This window comes from Dipodomys spectabilis, unplaced genomic scaffold, assembly GCF_019054845.1.
Source record: "Dipodomys spectabilis isolate Male_0828 unplaced genomic scaffold, ASM1905484v1 ptg001224l, whole genome shotgun sequence".
In the NCBI taxonomy this organism is placed as follows: domain Eukaryota; kingdom Metazoa; phylum Chordata; class Mammalia; order Rodentia; family Heteromyidae; genus Dipodomys; species Dipodomys spectabilis.
This window is the reverse complement of record NW_024871901.1, coordinates 9,576-26,717: the sequence shown is the minus strand read 5'-3', so window position 1 is coordinate 26,717 and position 17,142 is coordinate 9,576. Positions and strand designations below refer to the sequence as shown.

General features: G+C 32.3%; 1 pseudogene; it reads right to left on the bottom strand.

Annotated features, from left to right (window-relative positions):
• Positions 1-16,618: 16,618 nt before the first annotated feature.
• Positions 16,619-16,715, bottom strand: LOC122102992 (annotated as a pseudogene).
• Between the last annotated feature and the right edge of the window lie 427 nt (positions 16,716-17,142).

Below are 17,142 nucleotides of genomic sequence, written 5' to 3'. Positions count from 1 at the left end.
ATACAGATCTCCTGAATATCTATGATAGATAAAATATATAATAAAATATACATAATAAAAATAAATAATATTTGCAAGTGTTCTGATCTCAAGAACACTACTGTGGGGAAAATGATGTGGCAAAGATTAGTGTAGTATTCTTTCCATAATAGGAATGGCATCACATTAGCAGAAGTGTAATATTTTTTGACAATAGTGATAAAGTTGTCATGATGTGAATTTAGGGAATTTTAACGTACACCTTACCAGTTGGAAATTGTTGGGCTAGGATGACTTTACGGCATAAAACCTTGGGATTGATTGTCATAGAAATAATACCTTACTCTGATAAACTAATGTTTACTCTTAAGGAATTAATTATCATAGACTTCATAGTTTTAACCTCTACCAGAATGTGTCTTTTTATTCTGTTGACTTTAAAATATGTAACGCCTCATTGGAAACTGCATCAATTGCTGAATTAATTAAAATGTAAACAGGTACTGTTTTGAATGTCTCTGGTATGGCATGTTCAGAATTTGAATATGAGTAGTTAGTAGTCATAGAATGTTGAGGAACAGATATATTCTGTCCTCTTAACAATTAGTCAGTTTTCAAAGTTAGGAGTTTCCATAGAATTGAACTGTTTTCTGTTTTAATATAAGACAATACTAAAATAATATTTTTTTCAAAATAATGGCAATTACATTCTGAAAATATTGAATAGTTTGATAACATTCCAGTTGAAGTCCCTCTGATAAAGAAAGAGGTCATTCAATTTAGCACGCAAAACGTTTATTTTTTAAAAAGGTAATACACATAGAATAATATTTACTGTACCAATACAGTGAAATTATATTTTATGCAGCTCATTTTAACTTAATTTTATTGTCAAGCTGATATATAGAAGGGGTTGCAGTAATTGTTAGGTAGTGGATACATGTCAAAATTTTTACCCCCTCCTTCATTTTTCTCACACTTTTCCTTCACCCCAATACTCCTCACAAGTTGTAATGTAAATTTCTAACATGTTGTCTTGTGAATATTGCTATTGCATTGGTTTGCCTTTTGTCCTTTGTCTTGCCATTTTATTGTTCTGCTTCCCTTGCCAAATGAAGATAAATGTATATACAATACACAGGATACTGAAATTAAATACAACATTGGACAAACCAGAGGAAAACACAAAAGAAAAAAGAAATCACATAATACATTAAAAACAACAACCACAAAAAAAACCTCTCTTTCCATAGCTAGGAGTTTATTTTGCTCAAAATCATTTTATGCGGTCATTTATAGACAGCTATTGATTCATTTTGCTCATCTGCTAGGACTATCCTAGATATTTCCTAGTTATTACAAATGGGGGAAACCATGGAATCTGTTTCTTTTGTCTTGCTTATTTTTCTTAGTAGGATTTTTCCAAGTCTTTCCATTTCCTTATGAATTGGAAGCATAGAATTCCTCTGTACATATATAAACCACATTTTGTTAATTCGTTCATCTACTGAGTGGTATTTTGGTTTAAAACATGATTGTATGTAAGTATCTCTTAAGGCCATTCAAAAATGAGAGATGCCAACTCACCAGATATGCTAATATGATTTCCAAGTAAGATAGTATTTTATGGTGGTACAAGTGTTGAGATATCTGGATGAGTCTAATGTATATCTTGCACTGAATTAGGCAGGAAGATATCCAATACCATATAGGATTAAAATGATAGTGACAAAATATTTCCCTTGAGAAAGATATAGAAGGCTGCCAAATGTATGAAGTAGTTCAGATAATTTTGAAGAATTTAGAAATGCAAGCTCAATTATATCTCTTTAAATAATAATTATGTAAGTGGAAGGGGAAAAGAAAGGTAAGAGAAGAAAATAACTGTCAGCAGATCATTGTCCCAAGTTAGAATAGAAAAAGACATAATCTATAACTTCCAAGTTAAAGGGAGACAATATAATACGTCCCACTTAATTTAGGTACATGCAAAGTATTTACTTGGCTTTTCCCTACTTAAATGCTCCAAAATAAATGAAAACTTAAAAGAAAATTTATGTGATTGCCATTGCTTCAACTTGAACACTAACTGTGATCAGCCCTCTTTTCTTACTTTGCACTTGGAAAATAGTCCCTAAGTTGAAGATGTTGTGGCTGATTAGAGTCAGAGTTAGGGGCTTATAATTGTACAATTATCCCAGAATAGTTTAAAACAGTTTTCTCCCAAGATATCCAACTACATTTTCAGAAACTGTACTTTGAACACACCCTCACACCTGAGCACATTATTTGAAGTTATACTTCAGCTTTTCTTGGCACATTCTCTTTTGTGTCTTTGTCTTCTTTACACATTCCTTTTGAGTTCATAGTTGCTCTATTTGCATTTCATCTGTACAAACTGCTAAGAACATTGTTCAACTACCACTTCTTGTTTGCACACGCCCAGTCTATGTATGAAAGTACTTTGTCCATGTTAAGCAATAGGGTAATACTCACTCTCTGAGGAGAAAAGTTCCACAATATAACCCTATGCCCACATTAGAGCATGTAGAATTTAAGGCATTTTGAGAGAACAGTGATATTAGAATTGAAAGACTCCTTAGGGACATTTTCTTGGAGCTCATTAGATTATGCAGGAGAAATATAAATATCCACAAAATTTGGAGCTAATTAGTAAGTATTCAAATTAACATTAGATTCTAGATGTTGTGTTAATACAAGTCACGATTGTATTATTGTTACATCTGAAAACTTCACAACTTGACAATGTGTATGTGAAAATGAAAGAAAGGCATTAAAGCAAAATGTCTTATCTTTTTAGGCATTTAATCCTAGTGGTGAAACGTAATGTCTGAATTTTTCCATTCAATAAAAGCTTGAAGTTTATAAGAACATTTTTCTACATATAAGAATTTGTGTCAGGTTGATTGACAGGGTTATTTCAGCATGGAGATATACCTAAGAAGAATTAGATTTCAATAGAGTATTTGGCGGTTATGATTTGTTAATATCTATTGAGGCATTTTCTGTTCTAAAGAAGAATCAATTCAAGGAGTCTTCAGTCACATCAGTAAAACTATATGTTTAATCTAATACTTGGTGTTACTTGTCCTACATTTATAATGAGTAGGCTGATAAGATATCCAAACATATCTAAATATATTTCAATAAAATCCCAAACTGATATGGATAGATGGGTCACTAATTGGAACTTTAGGACAAATTAGGGTTGTTTGTGCTTTAGTTCAATCTATAATCTCCTGGCTAAATAAAGTTTTCAAAAATATTCACAGAATACCTCTAAGAAAAGTTCATGACAGTTATATCTGTATAATATTTTTAAGGTCAGGATTAAAGCATTTGTTCCCAATATTTAAAATCAATAGGATCTGTTGAATTAATGGATCCAGAATTTTATGTTTTCACATTCATATCTCAACATTTTATCAATATGACTTTCACCAAAACACTGTTCTTATTGAACATGTCTGTGTCCTTTTCCTTTTCAAATACAAATAGATTTCCTTCAATATCTTCCTGAAAATTCTTTCGTTCCTTTTCTTCTGTAAATCTGTGTTTATTACTTTTTTGTAACCTAATTTATCTCTTTCCTCCAATCTTATCCACACTCGTACTGACATTATTCACACTTTCGTCAGAACTTTCCTTTTCTTCTTCCTTTAATAATTTCCCTGATTTTATTATTATTTTTTATATTCATGTTCGTGGATATTTTGATGATGTTCAAACAGAACTACCTTTGCATCTGTTTAACATAAACCTTAGAACTAGCAGAGAGTTTTTTCCTTCTAAATCCATCTTTTCCACCTGAAGTCCTTATCACCAAGAATGTAACTAACACAGTTAGGAGACCGAGATGTGGAAACATTTTAGATTTCCTTTTACCCTACCTCCATCCATTAGATAAGATGAATGATCAAGATTTTCTCTGTTTCTGTCACTAATGTAATATCTATGTACTCCTTTTTGTGCCCCTGAAACCAACCTATTGCAAATACTCATCACCAGTCATTCAGTCCTTAAACAACTGTTTACAATGTATGCATTTTTCCACATGGTCTTTTCATATTGGTCCTCTCCATCAACCAATGACTCTCCTTGTAAGCACACAGGGTGAAGAACTCAGACAAAAATTCTAGTACCATTATTTACTCATAACATTGACTTTTGGTCTTACATTTCTCATCTGTAAATGGATGTAATCTGACAGAAATATTGAAGAATATATTTGTTGATTTCTAGAGCAAGGAAAAAGAAAGCAAACAGTCCTTACATTTTCTACCTTAGCTTACAAATAAGGAAAGTGTCAAATTCAGTTTGTTGGTATAAAGTCAGAAACAGTTTCATGCAGAAATAAAAATAAATTAAACTCCTGGTTCTGCAGCTTGTGTCATTTTATGTTAACTTCATATATGTAAGTGTTATTATGTAAATTGTGTCATGTATTTACAGCTGTAATGAAGAACATACTCTTAATATATCATTGTAAAACATTGGTTATTGAATAGTATCTATATGAGAATGTTATTTGAACTAATCACACTAAGTTGAAACCTACATCTTAGTCCATCAAAATATGGAAATAAATGATTTTATTTATAAGAAAATAATAACACCAATTACAGTGAGTATTCATTAGAAAGACTACCTGTTTATGTGATTGTATTTCTTGATATTGAAACTCTCCTGTTTTTATTCTGTTTTTTTTTTTTTTGGTTCGTCATGGGGACTGGACTCTTGGCCTGGCACTGTCCCTCAGCTCTTCAGCTCAATGCACTCTACCACTTGAGCCACGGTGCCACTTCCCGCTTTTTCTGCTTATTTATGCTGAGGAATCAAACCCAGAGCCTCATGTAGGCAAGGCCAGCACTCTGCCACTGAGCCACCTTCCCAGCCTTCCTCTTGGTATTGTTATTGTATGTAATCCAACGATGTTTATAACTATGTATTCAATGTTGGAAATTTAGCTTCAAAGTTATCTAAAGTTTTTATTTTTCCTTTTCAATCACAACATCGTCATTATCAGGCTACACTGTGGTCATCATCCTCTCCATCCAAATTATTATTAGCATCATAAGTGCTAATTATTGAATGTCGGATATCTGTCTATTATTTTACTATTATTTGTCTTTTGATTAATAATTTTAATGTTACCGCTGTGCATGCATACATACTGAAATTTAGAACAAATAAACAAAAAAAATAAACCATATCAGGTAGCTTGACTATGTGCTTGTAACAAATTATAGAATAGATTTTTTGAAGCATTGCAAATTCCTAATGAGTATGAATTAACTTCCTCTCTCTCCTTAACAACAAACAAATATTAAAGAGTTTGGGCAGAACATTTTAAAGTAATATACTGTAAATATTCCTACAATATCATGTGCATATCTAAAATTCCCTTGAAAGTAATAAACTCTACTTCCTATTGAAATATAGTTATTTTATTCTAGGAAACTTTTAGCAAAAGAGACTGTATATCTTTGAAATGAAAAACGTCAAAAATAGTAACATAAAAGTTTTAGAGGGAGTCTGTCATATATATATATAAATGTTATGAGTAGAATAGTACATTTTTAGACATTATTTGTCCTCAGAAATATATACATATATCTAAAGTTATTTGCAGAATGATATACATCATAGTGAAACAAACAACTTAAAACATAATTAAAATTAAAAAAACAAAACTTCGTGAAACCAAGTGTTGGTAACAAACCCTGATAATACGAGCTATTCTGGGTGCTGAGATCTTAGAATTGTTTTCGAAACTAGCCCAGACAGAAAATTACTTCTTAGATTCTTATCTCCAATTAACCACTAAAAACAGAAATTAGTTCTTTTCCTCAAGTTGTAGAGTGCTGTCTTTGAGCATAAAATGGCTTGGGACAATGCCCAGGCCTTGCAAAAAACACCCACAACAACAAATTATATCACATTAATTTGACAAAAGCATCTTTTAACTGCTGTGAACATTTCTTAGAAACATGAATACATACCCCTGGAAAATATTAAGTAAAAATGTATAGAACATTTACGTCTATGTTAAAGACATGACTATTAAATTGTTTAAGAAATTTAGGTAATGACTAGAGGTTAAGAATAATGACAGGTAGGTCATATATTGGGATTGGTTTTTTTATTCTATTTTACAATAGTAATAAAATGATATTTATAATGATTATATAAAATTACTCTTGCTTGGTATTTGAATTACCATAAGTGATAAATATTTTTAAATGATTTCCAAAGCAAAGGAGTATCAATTCTTTTGTAATTTCAAAACAATTAATAAAATGATTTCAAGGCTGATTCACTCTAAGTCTATATTTGTTTTCTAGTTCTAGTTTTCATATGTTAGTAGACTTTAAAATTCCAAAAATTTAATGGATATTGCCATTCAAGAACATATTCACATACACTAATATTGGAATCCCTTAAGTGGAATTTTTTTTATTTCATTTGTTACTTTCCCAAATAAATCAAGATGATTGTGTATTTTGTTCTTTTCACTGCTTTTAGCTCTTATCTTGAGAATACGTTTATCCTAGCAAAGTAGAGATAAGCAATTGGATTGAGCAAGCAACATATAACTTTCATAAAATGCAGATGCATAGATTTGTGTCTTCTGTCATTTGCTAAAAGTTTCTTCCAGAAAAGTTTCTCAATTATTAGAAGTTTTTCCCCTTCCCCTCCACAAATTATACCGACATCAAATACAGTGAAAGCAGGGGTTATACTGTGGGGGAGGGACATACAAAGCAACAAAGAAATAATCTTATAAATGTGTTAGAAACAATCGCATGAAAGAAAAAAATATATTTGAATACATATCTTAGGCTTCATTTCCCGACCATCCCCTTATCTGACCTTTTCTGCTTGACTCAGACATATACTTGATATTGTAAATAAGGGAAACCATGGGAAAAAAATAGGGATACAGATGGACCCATTGCAACAATGAGATATACAGGTCGTTACGTCAAAAAATGAACTTTACAACTTTGATTGGGGGGGTTAGCGGGGAGGATTGGGTGGGGCGGTGGAGGAGGATGGGAAAGGATGGGAAGGGGAAACAAAGGAGTAGGCTACAATGCTTGATATGAAATGTACACATTATCTTGCCCATGTAATTGTAACCCCTCTGTACAGTATTTTCACAATAAAAAAGTAAAAATAATAAAAAAAATTACTTAGAAATGATGCATAATTCCTAGGTATTCCAGCTTTCACATGTAGTTTTGCATTGAGTTATCTCTGTATAAACTCAAACGGAAAAAATACCCTCAAAATAAACAGAAATCACATCTGTAGTTTAAGAGTTTTTAGCCAATACCAAAAACATCTTTTTAGCTATTCTGCATTTTGTGTGAAGAAGTTTTAACAATAGTTTTTTTTTTTTTCTGACATGCAATTCACTTACAATATATTATCTCCTTTTATTGTATACATTTTAGTGCTTTGGAAGTGAATTGTACCTTCATAGGTTTTCAAAGCCAAATTTTCACAAACTTGCATTTCTTCAAAGAGAAATGCTGTAAATTTTAGAAGAGACATTTAAAAAGATATAAAATTCAGTTACAGGAATTTGCCCAGCATACATCCTCTATAGTATGTCTTTTCAAAATTTGTTTTTGGGGATCGTTTCCAGGGACTCACACATAGTATTCAAGTTCACTGTCAATTAACTACATTCTCTGTCCAAAAAAGTTTTTAACTTCTGATTAATACAGTCATAGAAGTGTAATGCCGGGATCCTATGCAATTCTCTTTCACCTTTTGAAGACTTGAAAACTTGTTTGCTAAAATGATTGCAGTATTATACAAATCGATCACTACAAGAAGTATATGAATTTCTCCACAAATGTATTACTATATTTTGCGTCCTCTTTTTATATCATGGTCATACTAGTGAATTTTCTTTTTATCATTTCTTAAACACTAAAGAGGAGCTTATTTCCTATGCTCCTCCTATTGACTATTAATTTACATATGTTATTTAAAGAAATATCCTATTCAGGAAAAAATTTATATAGTAGAAGATATAAAAATACTTAAGGTTCAGAATCATTGTAGCATTAACATTGTAGCATTAACAAATATGTGCTCTCTGTTGGATATGGTTTTATTTCTGTTATAGCGTACCTTGAATTATGAAAGGTTATCACTTGATATAATCCAGGTCTGCTTTTCTTTAGCTACTAATGTTTTCCATGTCAAATTTTTAGAAACCTTTCCTGATTAATGTCATGAATTTTTACATTTATGTTTTATAGGGTTTTACATCTCAGATTTAGTTTGGTAATCATTCTTTATAAGGTTTGAGGTAGGCCAGGTGCTGGTGGCTCACGCCTGTAATCCTAGCTACACAGGAGGCTGACATCTGAGGATCGTGGTTTAAAGCCAGCTAAGGCAGGAAAGTCCATAACACACGTATCTCCAATAAACCACTAAAAAACCGGAAGTTTTGCTGTTGCTCAAGCGGTAGAGTGTTCACCTTGAGCTGAAGAGCACATGGACAGCGCCTAAGCCCAGAGTTCAAACTCCATGACTGACATACAAACAAACAAACAAAGGATTGAGGTAGTAGTCTAAGATCATTCTTTAAATCTAGAGAGGCAATAGTGCCATTACAACCATTTAAGATTCTGTTTTTATTTCATAAAGTCATAGCATCCTTTTCAAAATCTGTGGACCATAAAACTAAGAATGTATTTTTGACAAATCTGTTATCTTTTTCTATGTGTCTGTTCTTATAGTAGAACTATGGTGTCTTCACTACTAAACATGGTAATACTATTCAAAGCTAGTTTGAAGGCTCAAGCTGCACCATTTTACAAGATTGCTCTGACTGACGTGTATTCCTTGAATTTACATACGAGATTATTGAGCAAGTGGACCAATATTCTACAGAGATATCTAAATATTTGATATTCACTCATATTTCGCCCCTTGTGAAAATACAAACCCCTGATATTATATATAGAAAATGTATTGAGAGACTGTTCAATGCAACTAAAATTAACTTAGGAATGAGTTAAGATTTAGATAACAGTACAGCATAATAAAGCTGAATGATAACGACTTGAGCTGTACTGCCGAAGAGAGTGGGAGGGGGAGAATGGTGGACCACAGAGGAGCTGTAGGTTATTGGTATTGTTTCAAAAAAATATAAAGACTTCAGAGAAGAGAAGGAGAAAAATAAAGTGTCCTGAATCTAGTTTCTTTTTAATCCACCTGATAGTTTGGACTGAAAGTCAGATAACATGGGAAAAATAAAATTTTAAAAAAAGGATTGTATAGAGCTGTTACAATTTAAAGAAGTAATAGGAATATAATTAATTTCCAAGGAAATAAGAGAAAGAATAACAATAACAATTGCTAACGTGGATAGAAGATGGATCACATTTTATCATATATAATTTTGAAAAAACATACTAGGAATGAAAACTTAAAAGTCATAATTTAAAATACAATTTTTATTATAACTAGATAGTATAGCTCAGTGGTAAAACTTTGGCCTAACATATGTGAGCAATTGTGTGATCTCCCAAGCATTACAAAGTACACACAAACACACACACACACAAAACCCACATAAATATACACACAGACACACCACACAAACACATTTGTTATTATCATATTAAACAGAGGAAATTATCACAAATAGTAAAAGTATTTTAATATATGAAATCATAATATTACTCATATTATTCAAACGTTTAGTAGAAATAAAATAGTCACAAGATACTTGGATTCTTATAGATTAATTAAATTGAAAATTAAGAAATAAAAGACATGAGAACTTTGCAAACAAGTTTTAAATAATGAACATTTTGAATTATGTGTCCTTTTCTTTTGACAAAAGATTGATCTTACTGGTGTTTTAACTCAAGATTTAGAATATGATAACCAGGTGCTCTATATCTTGCTGGGGATGGCTATATCCCTAATGATTTCAATCTGGTAATTTTATGATAAGGTCTCATATTTTTTCAGTCTCTCCTGAATCACAAACCCTATTTACACTTCCCACCATAGTTAGAAAATGGAAACTACAAACACTATGCCCAGCTCAAATAGTTTTTTTTTTTTAAATTCAAGTACAAATATTTCCAAAAAGTGACCATGTAATGAAGCCTTTTAAAATAAAGTATGTGCTTCTTGAAAATACAGTATTTGTTACCTGGACAAATATGTTTAGAACTATAAAAAAATAAATTTATTTAAATTCACCAATCATATAGAATAAGAAAATAATTTTTAAATATTCACATGTTAACTATTTTGAAAGCAAAAATATATATCTGAATAATTTACATGTGTTAAAATTATGCAAAACTAAATTAACTAATCCTACAACTCTGAAAAAAGAATTACCCTAAAGAATCAAGACAAAATAAGTTCAAAATTTGAAATTTGGAAAATAAAATGAAGTGTACTCTTTAGTTGACTTAAATAACTGTAAACCCTCTGTATATCAATTTTATAATAAAAAATGCATGAACAAAGTAAGAAAATTGCACATTGGTCAATAGCGACAGGAAAAATATCAGTAGTTTTTTCTGAGTGTGCAAAAAATCAATGGAAGAGATAACAATGTTCCTTCCATAATAAATGTACTCATTTCCTTACTTATGTAACTGTATCCCTTCTGTACATTACCTTTACAATAAAATTAAATTGAAATTAAAAATAAACTAAATAATATACCAATAAAGAATTCGTAGAGAGTTAGGAAGCTGGCTCAGTGGCAGAGCTCTTGCTTTGCATGCTTGAGGCCCTGGGTTCAATTCCTCAGCATCACATAAACAGAAAAAAAAAGCCAGAAGTGGCACTGTGGCTCAAGTGGTCCAGGGCTAGTCTTGAACTAGCCTTGAGGAACAGTGCCCAGACCCAGAGTTCAGGTTCAACGCCCGGAAGCCCCCCCCCAAAAAAAAACAGAATTACTAGAAACCATTGGTTAAAAACTTTTTTAAAAACTGCCCTAAGTACCCAAGTAATATAATTTGATGATACTATTTAAATACTTCAATTTTAGCAGAGAAGCCAAAAATTTACAAACTGTTAAAAAGTAAAGTAATAAATCAGAATATATTACTAATCATAGTAATCATAAGATGAATTTATAGAGATTGTCAAATATGTAAGAAATGTGGCAATTTGCCATTCGTTTGCACTTAATAAGTGAGAAAGAATTTTCTAGGTCTTTAATAAGTTTAATGAAGAAACTATTCTTTCACATCATATGATAATTAGATGAAGCTGATATTAGAGCAAAGAGCAGATTGTACTAAGTTTCTGGATGTTAAAGTATATATTTATTTTGGTTGTGGGAAATTGTGTTCAATTAGGGTATTGTTTTTGTTAGACTGGTGTCATATCTGTGGTTAATTTTAGGATAGGGGATCCCTTTCCACACGAAAATGCACCTGATCTGACGTTTTAGCCTTCCCATTATCAATGGCATAAGAGTTGTGCACCAACTTGTTTAGCTTCCTTCCTTGCCAGGCTTGGATTCTGTAGTCCTTCCAATCCTAACCTGTAGATAGTGCAGAATGCTGGAAATGATCCAATGCACCCAGCTATAGATTGAGAAGGAAGTCCACTAAACTTTTGGCCTGGGTTCTGTTCTCAAGCCTCCTCAGTAGTTAAGTGTTCAGATGGGAGCCCTTGGCTCCAAGCAGTAAGAGTATTTCTTAAAGCAACTAGACATATATATGACTTAGGCACGTGAACACCACAGGACAAGAATAAAAGAGCAGTGAAGTGTAGAGGACAGGCACAATTTTAACTAGCTACGTGGAGGCTGAATAAGCTTAGCTAGCTACTCTGGAGGCTGAGATATGAAGATCACTATTCAAAGCCAGTCCAATCATGAAAATACATGCGATTATCTCCAAAAAACAGGAGTGGAACGATGGTTCAAGTGGTAAACCACTAACCTAGGTCACAGAAGCTTAGGGATGATGAATGAATGAGCACTTGCACATGCGCGCGTGTGTATACACGTGCATGTGTACACACACACACATAAGCATTGCAATGTGAACTTCTTTTTTTATCTTGCTGTACTCTATTTCCCTGTATTAGTTTACAAATTAACAAAATCAGCTAAGCACCTATTTACATACAACTCATCATGTTTCTCTAAAGTCAACTCTCTTTTTGGAAGCATGCTTTTATTTGACCCAAATATAAACTATTCAGGAGTTTGATTCTTCTCCATCAATTCTGTAGAATTAGATGATTGTTTAGCTTCCTCCTAGCAATATAATTTTGTGAAATCCTGCATCAAGCAACGTATTCCTTTCACTAGAAGGGAAGCCTCTTTCAAACAATTAATAATAGTTTTTTCTTCTCTTTGCTTGCATCTGTAGTATTATTATCTTCATATATTTCATGATCTGTCTGTGTATGACAAAGATTGCTGTGAAAATAAAAAGACCCTTCGCAGCACTTATCATTTATATACCATCCATAGATATAAAGGTATTTAAATATTACTGAAATTTCTTCAGAATAAATCATGTTCACCTTGACTATCGTGAAAAAGAAGAATTGGTTTCTCAGCACTTTAGGTAAGAACTTGATTGAAAGAAACAAAAGGAAATGTGAGGAACAGCTCAACACATACATTCAAATGAAACAAAACAACCCAAGAAAACAAATTCAGTACTCAAGAATCTGTAGGAAATGCAAAGACCAAAAAAAAAAAAAAATCAGCTATGACAAGCTTATGAAAATCCTGACTACAAGAGCGTCTACTCTTGTAAGGATAGAGGTTAAAGCCCAGACTGGACAAAGATCTGTATGCAATGCCATGCACCTGTTATTCTAAATTCCAGGAAGAATAACATAACGTGGACTGAGCCCAAGGTCATGCACAAGTATCTGAAAAATAATCAGGATAATTTATGGCTGGGGACATCACAATGTGGTAAGAACACCCATTTAGGGGACACAAGACACTCAATTCAAACTCTAATATTTGGGTATTAAAGTAAAAAGCTATGATTTTAAATAATTCGAATAATTGTAAGATTTGAGTTTTTGAGTGGAAAAATGCATGAGAGAGATAGAATGAACCCATGGTGCAATGCTTTCAACTTCAGTGAAAATGTTTTATGGTACTTCAGACAAAACAGAGTTACCTTGCAAATGAACATGCTTGTGCATTTGGGTGATGGAAATACTTTACTTACACAGGTGTTAATTAAATAGATTTTATTTGGGTAGATTTTACTTCTTGAACTAAGATCCTGGATGAAGTCCCTGAGATTTTTCTCTCAAGGCTACCACTCTACTACTTTGAGCCACAGTTCCAATTCTGATTTTCTATTGGTTGTTTGGTGATAAGAGGCTCCTGGTCACTCTTGCCCAGAATGGATTCAAACCATGATCGCCAGATCTCAGCCTCCCGACTAACCAGGATGCCAGGCATGAGGCGTCGATAGTTTTAATAATTTAGTAAATTGTACAGTTACTGAAGTTATTCATTATCATTATAACCTGTGTAATATATGTGTGTATGTATATATCAATGCATAAGGATAGAAATATTTTAACATATTTTTGTATCTACAGTAGATTTATGAAATCATCCATTATAAAGTAAAATGGAAACAAAAGTTAATAAGGAGCAAAACAAAGGAAATTATCACATGTTTCTTGTTGTTGAATAGAATACAAATTGCGAGAATCAGTTTGTGAAAACCATCTATACGTTAACAAAATGGATAAGAGCTATTAATTCCAATCCATCTATCTGCCCATGTATGCAAGCTCACAAATGAGTGTGAAAATCAAACCACACTTTTTGCCTTTGTTTTTAACTCACCTGTTATAATTTTTGGGTTCGATGAAGTAATCAAATAAAGATTAAAATAATATTATGTGAGACTATGAATTAGAGCTGAAAATGATCTTAAATATGATAATAGCTAATTAAATTGCATATTTCTTACTTTTACTCTGTCATGTCCCTCATTCCATTAGGAAAGTTTATAGAAGGTTTTCACTAAATTATATGTATAATTATGAAAAAAATGTATTGAAAGAATATGAGCACAGTGTGGTTTTAGCTTATTGAGACTTGTAGGGAGAAGTGTGTTTTTGAGGACTTGAAATACATTGTGATGAAGATGAAAGGAGGGATGTTCTTATTCTGGAAAACTGGCTAGAGGATTGCTCCCATAAAGGTAGTGATGAATTCATCCAAAAGGTTACAGTAAAATCACTTTCACAACCATGTTCACTGCTGCACTATTCACCATAGCCAAGTTACAGAAACAGTCCAGATACCCTTTGGCGGAGTGATGGTTGGAGAATGTGTGGCACATATACACAATTGGATTGAACCCATCCATTTTGAAGACTGTTACATTATTTGCAACGAAATAGATAGAACTAAAAATATATTAAGTGAACTAAGTCAGAGCCAGACACACAAAGGACCCATGTTCTGTCTCATATTGGGAAGCTAGAAATTTATACAAGTTTACACAAAAATATTAACCAAAGCATGCTATTTACAGAGGAGTATTTCAAAGGTGTAATTTCTTATGAAATTGAACTTTACTCCAACAAAAATAATATCAGGAAACTATCACTTGGAAGATGTGAGGGGAAGTCAAAAGGAAGGAATATAGTGAGTTGTGGAGGAAGAGAGTGAAGGTATAATATTCAATGCAGATAGTATGAAACTAGAAAAAATTAAAGTGGGGTGAGGTTTGGAAGGGTGTGGGAAAGTTATATAAAAATCCATTATACTTAAAATAATTGGTTTGTTGAATGGAAATTCCCTTGTATAAGTATTTAAGATAATAAATATATAATTAAAAACAATGGAGACATCGGACCTTAAATTCTATTTCTATCTATTTTAGAAAATAAAATTTTTTGCTCTATAATTTGATCAGAGGGATGGATTTTGTGGCTAGCTAGATCAATGCACATCTGTCTCTCTCTTCTTCTCTCCATTTCATGGTTCTCATAGGTAATATGATTGCTCCTTAATTATCCTAATTTATTTTGCTTTTATATTTTTGGTTGCATCATTTCACTTTCTGCTCTGTCATTCCCAATTCATTTACATAGAAGGCATTATTTCCTATTTTCTCATTCCTAGAATAAGCTGCACATGAAGACACCACTGGTCCTCATTTTCAGTCTGTACCTTTGAATACGCAGGAAAATCTTTCCTCTGCTCTCTACCAAATCCCTACTCTCCAGTTAGAGTAATTTAGAATAGTAAAAATGAAAGAAGAGAAAATAAATAATAGTTAAAAAACAGATGCAAAAAATTCACCGGATTTTTCTGACCATTTCATCCAATGTGAACTATTGGGGGAATACATGGACAGCTCATTCTCACTGGCACTCAAAGTCTCTGGTTAGGCAATTCTGATGAAGTTGAGGAACAAGATGAAAAAGTGAGAAATGGTATCAATTGCAAGAAAAAAAATGGAATAGGATCCAAGCAAATTTCTTCTTTGTTCTTCTGAATATAATCAATTTACTACAGTGCAGAGACGACTTTCCAAAAAGGCCACTCATGTGAATACTAGGGATGACGATGAGTATACCCCTCTTCATCGAGAAGCCTACAGTGGACACTTAGACATTGTCCATGAGTTGGTGGCTCAAGGCAGATATTCATGTAATAACTGAATGGCTGGACACCCCTGCACAGTACTTATACATTGAATAATACCAGAGTGGCTTCTTTATTGCATCATGATACAGATACCAATGCCCAAACTAAAGGCCTCTTGACCCCCTTGCATCTTGCTGCTGGGAATAGATATAGCAAAGATATGTTGGATCTCCTTCTGGTGAACCATTATATCAAACCAGGTCTGAAGCACAACTTGGAAGAAACTGCATTTGATATTGCCAAAAGGATAAGTACAAATTGTTCTCCTAAGTCCTAATGGTTCCGTTAAGTTTCTTAAATTTCAAAATTGCCAGTCCATCCTATGTGTCCATACAAAATATTTTCACAATACAAAGCAACAGCAAGATCTTACTTTAAAAATTCATGGATTCCATGGTATTCTTCCAAGTGAATTTCCTGACTTTGATGTCAAAATATATTCGAGTTGTTTGTATACACCTATAATGATTTCTATAGAGTTTGTGATTTTTTAATCATAAATAATTTTAATTTATCTGTTGAAATGAGTAGTAAAGAAACTAAAGATATTTCTGGTGCTTGTCTGAAAAAAGTATATTTAAAAACATATAGTATTCTGTTTGTATAATGTCCATAACCTATTTCATTCTCTCCTAGATATAATACTTTGAATTCGACATTGTTTTATAATATATAGGTTCATTAATAAATGTGTCCTTTCAGATTGCATTCCATATAGAAACAGTTTAAGATTAATTTAATTCCTAGGTCCTTATAGAATTTTATTTGTTTAGGATAAAGTGGCAATGTTATCTTATTTCAAAAGTTTTATAATGGTTATGCTATGTAAAGGCCTTTCTAAAAAGGTGAAGATTGAATGATGTCAAACTAACTTTTATTTCTATGAATTACATGTATTCTTACACTTGTATATTTGTAATCAACTTTTTAATAATTTCTTGCATCTCAAGAATGAAAAATATGCAATACTTCACAAATTTTCATATCATCCTTGTACAAGAGCCATGAAAATCTCTGTTTTGTAATTCAGGTAGACGTGCTGCTGAAGCATGTAGTATCCTGTAAATTTAAGTAGTTAATGATGCAATCTTAAGACAGGTATATATCTTTGGTTGCCTATTTATAACAAGGAAACCTTATTGTTCCCCAAATTGCTATTCATCTTATTTCTGTAAAATTCTGTGCATGGTGGAAAAAACTTATATTATTTGTTCGATTGCTCATATTTGCAATTTTTTTCATTTGAAATTGGATCATACTTTGAAGCCTTTATAGCTTGGGCCAAAGGTGATGGATTTTCAAGTACTTATTTATTAACTGATTTAGCTTTGTCGAGCTAATGGATTCAAAGTAAGCCTTGCTTAAGAGCTACTTCTAAACTTCTGCTGCTTAAAATTTCCCAAATGAGGTCTTTCTGGCACAAATGTCTCCCTGACCCTTTACCCTTGCTCCATGTAGGAACAGACCAACCAGAATCT